The sequence below is a fragment of the Callionymus lyra genome, chromosome 15, assembly GCF_982586985.1.
Source record: "Callionymus lyra chromosome 15, fCalLyr1.hap1.1, whole genome shotgun sequence".
NCBI lineage: Eukaryota > Metazoa > Chordata > Actinopteri > Syngnathiformes > Callionymidae > Callionymus > Callionymus lyra.
In genome coordinates this window covers 10,821,247-10,831,588 of record NC_141832.1, presented here as the reverse complement: position 1 = coordinate 10,831,588, position 10,342 = coordinate 10,821,247, and the positions used below count along the sequence as shown (strand labels likewise).

At 41.6% G+C, this 10,342-nt stretch overlaps 1 pseudogene across 1 annotated transcript; it reads left to right on the top strand.

The window, feature by feature from the left end:
• Positions 1–221: 221 nt before the first annotated feature.
• LOC148064913 (myosin heavy chain, fast skeletal muscle-like) lies at positions 222–9,661 on the top strand (annotated as a pseudogene). The gene is made up of 38 exons (XR_015713370.1): positions 222–440; positions 681–824; positions 900–1,056; positions 1,144–1,171; positions 1,243–1,522; positions 1,593–1,656; positions 1,732–1,830; positions 2,061–2,164; positions 2,235–2,373; positions 2,454–2,572; positions 2,665–2,814; positions 2,884–3,054; positions 3,126–3,432; positions 3,512–3,585; positions 3,656–3,743; positions 3,817–3,934; positions 4,065–4,188; positions 4,272–4,408; positions 4,492–4,747; positions 4,823–5,065; positions 5,149–5,325; positions 5,393–5,538; positions 5,651–5,741; positions 5,845–6,234; positions 6,467–6,593; positions 6,691–6,809; positions 6,915–7,111; positions 7,187–7,370; positions 7,455–7,620; positions 7,692–7,816; positions 7,914–8,222; positions 8,332–8,535; positions 8,612–8,737; positions 8,810–8,980; positions 9,050–9,154; positions 9,226–9,321; positions 9,413–9,544; positions 9,623–9,661. The product of XR_015713370.1 is annotated as a myosin heavy chain, fast skeletal muscle-like (transcript).
• The last annotated feature ends 681 nt before the right edge of the window (positions 9,662–10,342 follow it).

Here is a 10,342-nt window from a genome sequence, read left to right as displayed (position 1 = left end):
ATAAACGGTCATTTTTAAATTTAAATTGGCTGAAAAAACCTTTGGTACCATGGGTATAATTCTGCGTAGGTTTTAATCTGTGAATTAATAACTGTTTTTGTTTAAATTTCAGAGTACAAGGGCCACTGTATCACTCGGTTCAGAAGCTGAGGTAGGATGATGAAATGAACAAATTCAGTGTAATGTTTATACAAATCTTTTTTTTGTTGTCTTTCAGTTAGGACTGAAGTGCAACCATGAGCAGTGACGCAGAGATGGAGGCCTACGGGCCGGCATCTATATATCTCCGCAAACCTGAGCGGGAGAGGATTGAAGCTCAAACCACTCCATTTGATGCCAAAACAGCCTTCTTTGTCGTGGAACCTGCGGAGATGTACCTGAAGGGTAAACTCATCAAAAGGGAGGGAGGCAAAGCAACAGTCGACACTATATGCGGAAAGGTATATCACTGTTTTTATCCCCTTAAAGCATTGAAATCAATTGAAATGTTAACATTAGAAAAGCTACTTGTTGAGGAGAAATTGTACGTTGACTGTTTAATGTCTATTCTACACAATTCTAATGAAGAAAATAACATTTAAGTAAGTTCATATTTGACCTAATTTCAGCAAACAATTAATAAACAAGATTCTAGGTATTTTTTTGTTTAATTTTGATGAAATGTCTCCACGCTGACCTAGACCTTAACAGTCAAAGAAGACGACATCCATCCGATGAACCCCCCAAAGTACGACAAAATTGAGGACATGGCCATGATGACCCACCTCAATGAGCCTGCTGTGTTGTATAACCTCAAAGAGCGTTTTGCATCATGGATGATCTACGTGAGTCACATTGACGCGCGCTTTTAACGCTACCTTATGGGTTATGATTGGATGAAACATCCGTTTCATCTACAGACCTACTCCGGCCTGTTCTGTGTTGTCGTGAACCCCTACAAGTGGCTTCCGGTGTACGACGCTAGAGTGGTCGAGGCCTACAGAGGCAAGAAGAGGATTGAGGCTCCACCTCACATCTTCTCCATCTCTGATAACGCCTATCAGTTCATGCTCACAGGTAATAAATGTGCTGTAAACAGTTTAGAAATGTCATGAAGACACTATAAATGACAGACGGTGATATTCAAGAATACATTTGTTTCAGATCGTGAGAATCAGTCCATCCTGATCACGTAAGTCATCATTGACTTAAAAAAAAACTTCATTTCATTTATAACAACCATTAGTGATTTTAATCTTACAGCGGAGAATCTGGTGCTGGAAAGACTGTCAACACCAAGCGTGTCATCCAATACTTTGCAACAATTGCAGTGGTTGGAGGAAAGAAGGCTGAGACTTCTGGAAAGATCAAGGTATCTTGATTTGCATCCAGTCCGTCACTCAATAAGCTTTTTTTTAAATTAAGTTTCTTATAAATTGATTGTGTGTAGGGTTCGCTGGAAGATCAAATCATTGCAGCTAACCCACTGCTGGAGGCCTATGGTAATGCCAAGACTGTGAGGAATGACAACTCATCCCGTTTTGTAAGTGTTCAGCATCAACACAGTTGAATTCTGGGATCACGCATATGAACCTGAAAATGTGTTTTTTAAGGGTAAATTTATCAGAATTCACTTTGGGACAACTGGAAAGCTGTCTTCAGCTGATATCGAAACATGTGAGTAACAGCTTTAGATCTACTTGACTATGGATTTTTTAAATGTTATTATTGCTAATAATATGACTTTCCCAGATCTGCTGGAGAAGTCCCGTGTTACCTTCCAGTTGTCTGCTGAGAGGAGCTACCACATCTTCTACCAGCTGATGACTGGACACAAACCAGAGCTCCTGGGTAACTAAACTGATAAAATAAAGACTATAAAGAATCATAAATAAATAAGTCAATATATTAAAAAAAAAGAAAGAATATAAACCTTTTTCCATGAGGTAAAAATTGGTCTTATCTTATCTCAACACACCGACCTATAATTGTGCGAGATTTAAACGTCGGTATTTAATTTCTTTACATGCATTTCATTAAAAACTGAAACCCCACTAAACAAAATATGTTTTTAATTGCAGAGGCGCTGCTGATCACTACCAACCCATACGACTACCACATGATCAGCCAGGGTGAAATCACTGTCAAGAGTATCAATGATGTGGAGGAGTTTATCGCCACTGATGTAGGTTTGCCGAGAAACAAACTATTGGTTAATTAATTCTCTTAAGCAACAAAAAAAAATTGTTTTTAAGACTGCTATTGACATCCTGGGATTCACTGGAGAGGAAAAACATGGCATCTACAAGCTGACTGGAGCTGTGATGCATCACGGCAACATGAAGTTCAAGCAGAAGCAGCGCGAGGAGCAGGCCGAACCTGATGGCAATGAGGGTAGGACTAAACACAAATTAGTGAAGAAGTTTAAAGGTGTTCAGTAATAGTTGAGAATTTCCTTTCTTGACGCTCTTTAGTGGCCGACAAAATCGCGTACCTGTTGGGATTAAACTCAGCCGATATGTTGAAGGCCCTTTGCTACCCGAGAGTGAAAGTTGGAAATGAGATGGTGACCAAAGGTCAAACTGTCCCACAGGTAAAAACAACCATTCGGATGAAAGCTGGTACGTTCCTTATCTGGAAAATTATTACTTAAAATAACAAAAATATGTTTTCTATAATTTTAAGGTCAACAATGCCGTCTCCGCTCTGTGCAAGTCAATCTATGAGAAGATGTTCTTGTGGATGGTCCTCCGTATCAATGAGATGCTGGACACAAAGCAGCCCAGGCAGTTCTTCATTGGAGTGTTGGATATCGCTGGATTTGAGATCTTTGACGTATGTTCAATGAAAGTTTTAAGTATTCAAACATAAAATGTACGTTTCATATAAAATATCCCATCGTAGTACAACAGCTTGGAGCAGCTCTGCATCAACTTCACCAACGAGAAACTGCAACAGTTTTTCAACCACCACATGTTCGTCCTTGAGCAAGAGGAGTACAAGAAAGAGGGCATTGATTGGGAGTTCATTGACTTCGGTATGGACTTGGCTGCCTGCATTGAGCTTATTGAGAAGGTAGGTTAAATCCTATGGAAAAATATCCCTGTTTCTGGTGAAGCAGAAGTTAGTGATTGTTGTCTCTCTAGCCAATGGGCATCTTCTCCATCCTGGAAGAGGAGTGCATGTTCCCCAAAGCCTCTGATACCACTTTCAAGAACAAGCTGCACGACCAGCATCTTGGCAAGACAAAGGCCTTTGAGAAGCCGAAGCCTGGAAAGGGCAAAGCCGAGGCTCACTTCTCTCTGGTTCACTATGCTGGTACTGTGGACTACAACATCACCGGCTGGCTGGACAAGAACAAGGACCCCCTGAACGACTCTGTCGTCCAGCTTTACCAGAAGTCTGCAAACAAGTTGCTCTCATTCCTGTATGCAACCCATGCTGGTACTGATGGTAAGTTAAGATTGTATTGAATGAAGACACACAGTCTAATATGGAAAATAATATATTCCATCTGGTTTTTTTTTAAAAGCTGAAGCATCTGGAGCAAAGAAAGGTGGAAAGAAGAAGGGTGGTTCATTCCAAACGGTCTCCGCCCTTTTCAGGGTAAGGATGTGTTTTATCTAATCCACATTTTTAAAAGATGCTGAACATGCCATTTGATTAATCCAACTAGGAGAACTTGGGTAAACTGATGACCAACTTAAGGAGCACACATCCACACTTTGTGCGCTGTCTGATTCCTAATGAATCAAAGACCCCAGGTATAGTAAAATAATTGTCTTACAGTACATGGATTTCACAAATCTACGTACATATTCAACTGTTAAATTTCAGGTCTTATGGAGAACTTCTTGGTCATCCATCAGCTGAGGTGCAACGGTGTACTGGAGGGTATTAGAATCTGCAGAAAGGGTTTCCCCAGCAGAATCCTCTATGGTGACTTCAAGCAGAGGTGACTATTTGCAGGAACTATGGAGTTCAGGATACATTTAAAAAATATTAGAGGTTATGATTGGTTAATATTTTAAGAATGTACAGTACATCGTGATGTTATATATCAAAAAATCCTCTTTCTGGGACAGATACAAAGTATTGAATGCCAGCGTCATCCCAGAGGGACAGTTCATTGACAACAAGAAAGCTTCTGAGAAGCTTCTGGGCTCCATCGATGTGGATCATACTCAGTACAAGTTTGGACACACAAAGGTTCACACGCGATTAAATAAATAAAAACGCAGTTTTAGCAATAGAAAATCACATTAAGTTAAATGTATCATTTAAATCAACAGGTGTTCTTCAAAGCTGGTCTGCTGGGTACTCTGGAGGAGATGAGAGATGAGAAACTGGCAAGTTTGGTCACCATGACTCAGGCTCTCTGCAGAGGATTTTTGATGAGGAAAGAGTTTGTGAAGATGATGGAAAGGAGGTGATATGTTTGTGAAGACTTAACTGTGTCATTTTGACTGAAAAACAGAAGCTAAAAAAAACAAACATTTTTCCCACACACAGAGAAGCACTCTTTACTATTCAATACAACGTCCGTTCATTCATGAACGTGAAGAACTGGCCTTGGCTGAAGCTGTACTTCAAGATCAAACCTCTCCTGAAGAGCGCTGAGACGGAGAAGGAACTTCAACAAATGAAGGAGAACTATGATAAGATGAAAACAGATCTTGCTACTGCTTTGGCTAAAAAGAAGGAACTGGAGGAGAAGATGGTTTCTCTCCTGCAGGAGAAGAACGACCTGCAACTTCAAGTGGCATCTGTGAGTTCATTTTACAGCGTAACATTTTAGATGACTTTTTTATATATTAAAAACGTCACTCTTTGCTACAACAAGGAAGGGGAGAACCTCTCAGATGCAGAGGAGAGGTGTGAGGGACTCATCAAGAGCAAGATCCAGCTTGAAGCCAAACTCAAAGAGACAACGGAGAGACTGGAGGATGAAGAGGAAATCAATGCCGAGCTGACCGCCAAGAAGAGAAAACTGGAGGATGAGTGCTCTGAGCTGAAGAAGGACATTGATGATCTTGAGCTCACCTTGGCCAAAGTGGAGAAGGAGAAACATGCCACTGAGAACAAGGTAAAGTTAAAAACTGAAGTCTATTTTCATACAATATTAAGACTCAATATCTGACAGAAAAGAATGATTTCATTCACACACAGGTGAAAAACCTGACAGAGGAGATGGCATCTCAAGATGAGTCCATCGCCAAGTTGAGTAAGGAGAAGAAAGCCCTCCAAGAGGCCCACCAGCAAACTCTGGATGATCTCCAGGCAGAGGAAGACAAAGTCAACACCCTGACCAAGGCCAAGACTAAGCTGGAACAGCAAGTCGACGATGTAAGGACACAAAATATTTTTTTTTCTTTAATGGTTAATGGAAAACCATGCATTTTCAATTGTAAAGCTTGAGGGATCACTGGAACAAGAGAAGAAGCTTCGCATGGACCTGGAGAGGGCCAAGAGGAAGCTTGAAGGAGATCTCAAACTTGCCCAGGAATCCATAATGGATCTGGAGAATGACAAACAGCAGTCAGATGAGAAAATTAAAAAGTATGTTCAAAAATCTTATAATCGTTATTCATAGGTCAATTTCTAATCTCAAAATCAATCCTTAAATCAAATTGAATATGAAAATAATTTATGTGTCTTTTACCCTTTCTAGGAAGGACTTTGAGATAAGTCAGCTACTCAGCAAAATTGAGGATGAACAGTCACTTGGTGCTCAGCTCCAGAAGAAGATTAAAGAGCTCCAGGTTGCGTACAAAGCACTTTTATTTGTAGATTAGACTCAGTTGATGAAATGGTAACACAACGCCACAGACTGTTACAGCCTGCTATATCTTCACCCAAATTTAGGCTCGTATCGAGGAGCTGGAAGAAGAGATCGAGGCTGAGAGGGCTGCTCGTGCGAAGGTTGAGAAGCAGAGGTCCGATCTCTCCAGAGAGCTGGAGGAGATCAGTGAGAGACTGGAGGAAGCTGGTGGAGCAACAGCAGCTCAGATCGAGATGAACAAGAAGCGTGAAGCTGAGTTCCAGAAGCTCCGCCGTGACCTTGAGGAGTCCACTCTGCAGCATGAAGCCACATCAGCAGCTCTTCGCAAAAAGCAGGCGGACAGCGTTGCTGAGCTGGGAGAGCAGATCGACAACCTTCAGCGTGTCAAGCAGAAGCTGGAAAAGGAGAAGAGCGAGTACAAGATGGAGATTGATGACCTCTCCAGCAACATGGAGTCTGTCGCTAAAGCTAAGGTATAAGAAATATGAAAGTTTTACAACTAAAATATTATTTTTATTTGTGCAGGCTTTTCCTTGATTATCTGGAACTCCTGTGTTGTTCTCAGTGTTATCTTGACCTTTTAAGTATATATTTTATTGAGTATTGTTTTGATTGTTTAAGCGCTTTGTGTCCCTGGTCTGGAAAATCGCTCTATAAATATAAATTAATTACTTACTTACATTTTATGTTTATTTTCTATTAAAGGGCAACCTGGAGAAAATGTGCAGAACTCTTGAAGACCAGCTCAGCGAACTCAAGTCCAAGAACGATGAGAACATTCGCCAATTGAATGACATCAACGCCCAACGGGCAAGATTTCAAACGGAAAATGGTGAGCATTAAACAATTGCTTTTAAGTTTAAAGAAAGACTTATTAAGATGGATAAATATATATTTATATATTTATATTTCTTTCTTTTTAATTTCAGGTGAAATGTCTCGTCAGCTTGAGGAAAAGGAAGCTCTTGTTTCACAGCTGACAAGAGGCAAACAGGCTTACACTCAGCAGGTTGAGGAGCTCAAGAGACAAGTTGAGGAGGAAGTCAAGGTGGGTTTTAGATCTCATAACAGCTGATAATATGAATATATCATTAAAACATTTTTGACATTATTGTTAAACCATCTATTCTCAATGACTGTTTATCTTGGACAGGCCAAGAACGCACTGGCCCACTCCGTCCAGTCGTCCCGCCATGACTGTGATCTGCTCAGAGAGCAGTTTGAGGAAGAGCAGGAAGCTAAAGCTGAGCTGCAGAGAGGAATGTCCAAGGCCAACAGTGAGGTGGCTCAGTGGAGAACCAAATATGAGACTGATGCTATCCAGCGTACTGAGGAGCTGGAGGAGGCCAAGTATACACTTTGACTGAATCATTATTTTTTTAATAATCAAGTGAATTGAATGTTAAACCTAGACTCTCACCTCAGGAAAAAGCTCGCCCAGCGTCTGCAGGATGCTGAGGAGTCCATTGAGGCTGTGAACTCCAAGTGTGCCTCTCTGGAGAAGACAAAACAGAGACTGCAGGGAGAGGTGGAGGACCTGATGATCGATGTTGAGAGAGCCAACTCTCTGGCTGCCAACCTTGACAAGAAACAAAGGAACTTTGATAAGGTGAGGTTAATGATCACATAAGATCTTGTGATTCACAATAATACTTTTTTAATTAATAATTTTGTTTCATGAATACAACTACAGGTGCTGGCAGACTGGAAGCAGAAGTATGAAGAAGGCCAGGCTGAGCTGGAGGGAGCCCAGAAGGAGGCCCGCTCTCTGAGCACTGAACTGTTTAAGATGAAGAACTCTTATGAAGAGGCCCTTGATCAGCTGGAGACCTTGAAGAGAGAGAACAAGAACCTGCAGCGTATGTTGACATTTTTTTAATGCTGAATATTTTTCTTTTTTGACAAATATCTATGTCTTTACTTTTCACAGAGGAGATCTCAGATTTGACTGAGCAGCTCGGCGAGACAGGAAAGAGCATCCATGAGCTTGAAAAGGCCAAGAAGACTGTGGAGACTGAGAAATGTGAAATCCAGACAGCTCTGGAGGAAGCCGAAGTAAGCTCCCGATGTTAAACTTAGAAAGTTACAAATTCTGTATATTGGAAGTAAAATCCTCTGATCAAATTCATCCACATGCTACGTTTTCTTTCAGGGCACACTGGAGCATGAAGAATCCAAGATCCTCCGTGTTCAGCTTGAGCTCAACCAGATCAAGGGTGAGGTGGACAGAAAGCTGGCAGAGAAGGACGAGGAGATGGAGCAGATCAAGAGGAACAGCCAGAGGGTGATGGACTCCATGCAGAGCACTCTGGACTCTGAGGTCAGAAGCAGGAACGATGCCCTCAGAGTCAAGAAGAAGATGGAGGGAGACCTGAATGAGATGGAGATTCAGCTCAGCCATGCCAACAGGCAGGCTGCTGAGGCCCAGAAACAACTCAGGAATGTTCAGGGTCAACTCAAGGTCAGTCTTCCCTTTGAATTTAGACTCCTTAGAGCTGTTGGTGTGGCTTCATGCTGCAGACTACACCTTTCAAGTCTATTATTTTTGAGGGTGTTAACCTTTTTTTTAGGATGCACAACTTCACCTGGATGATGCAGTCAGGGGCCAGGAGGACATGAAGGAGCAGGTTGCCATGGTTGAGCGCAGGAATGGTCTGATGCTGGCTGAGATCGAGGAGCTGAGAGTTGCACTGGAGCAGACCGAGAGAGGCCGCAAGGTGGCAGAGCAGGAGCTGGTGGACGCCAGCGAGCGTGTTGGCCTTCTTCACTCCCAGGTATTGCCCCCTTGAAACTAATTGCTTCTCAATAATAAAAGTATTAGAGTTTACTAACTAGTACTCTTTCCTACAGAACACCAGTCTCTTGAACACCAAGAAAAAACTGGAGACCGACCTGGTCCAGGTTCAGGGTGAAGTTGATGATGCTGTTCAGGAGTCAAGAAATGCTGAAGATAAAGCCAAAAAGGCCATCACTGACGTCAGTTCACAGTTTCTCTATCTGTGAACACTTGGGAATTAAGTCACAATTTTTACACCTTTGAAATGTTAGGCTGCCATGATGGCTGAGGAGTTAAAGAAAGAACAGGACACCAGCGCTCACCTGGAGAGGATGAAGAAGAACCTGGAGGTGACTGTCAAGGACCTGCAGCACCGCCTGGATGAGGCTGAGAACCTGGCTATGAAGGGTGGCAAGAAACAGCTCCAGAAACTGGAGTCAAGAGTACGTAAATCTGATATATTTATAATCTAAAAAAAAAAAAAAGCGTTTAACATTGCTTTAACTTAATAGGTGCGTGAGCTGGAAAATGAATATGAAGCTGAGCAGAGACGTGGAGCTGATGCTGTTAAAGGAGTTCGTAAATATGAGAGGAGAGTCAAGGAACTGACTTATCAGGTAAGTTTATCAATAAAAAAAATAATTCAAATCTGCATCTTGAGAACCTCAATCTCATATTCATCCTACAGACTGAGGAGGATAAGAAAAATGTCTTGCGACTTCAAGATCTTGTCGATAAACTGCAGCTGAAGGTTAAAGCCTACAAGAGACAATCTGAAGAATCTGTAAGCGACAAGCTTCAAAAAAAAGGAGTTGTTTCATGATGATAAAAAGCGATTTCTATTTACATCATGTTATGTGTTCGACTCATTAAAGGAGGAGCAGGCCAACTGCCACATGTCAAGGCTCAGGAAGGTCCAGCATGAGATGGAGGAGGCTCAGGAGCGAGCCGACATTGCCGAGTCGCAGGTCAACAAGCTGAGGGTGAAGAGTCGTGACGTCGGAAAGGTAACCGTATGGCATTATGGGTATTTTTTAAGTTTCAAAAGAAATTAATTGTTCACATATGATCTTATCTTTCTTTAGGGTGAATCAGCTGAGTAGCGATACCATCCAGCAGAAGCCTGTCAACGGGTTCATAAAATATGGACCTGTTTATTAAGCTTGATTGTGTTTAATAAAGGCATTGAATTGAATCCATGACTTGAATGTTTTTTTCTCACGGCTCTAAAAAAGAAATAACATTTATAAGGTACCATTGATCTTCCTATAGTCCTTTAGATGTGCTTCATTGACATGCATAGTGGCCCAAAACTTGATCTGGAACCTGCTGATGAGGACAAGCATAAAGTATTGCAAAACATGAAAACAATAAGTAAGCAAGTAAGTAAGTAATTTGTATTTGTATAGCGCAGGGGTAGGGAACCTGGTCCAGAAAGAGCCGCAGTGGGTGCAGGTTTTCGTTCCAACCATTCAAGAGGACACATTTTATCCAATCAGGTGTCTTAGGAGTGTAATCAGTTGATCAGCTGAAACCTCATTGGTTAAACTGTACATGCTTGATCGGTTGGAACAAAAACCTGCACCCACTGCGGCTCTTTCTGGACCAGGTTCCCTACCCCTGGCTATAGCGCTTTTCCAGACCAGGGTCACAAAGCACTTAAACAATCAAAACAATATTCAATAAAGTATAAACTCTAAAGATCAAGATAACAATGAAAAAAACATAGGAGTTCCAGAAAATCAAGGAACACTCAAAAAAAAAATTTGCTGAGTGAACGTAATAAAATTATGGAAAGGATTTCC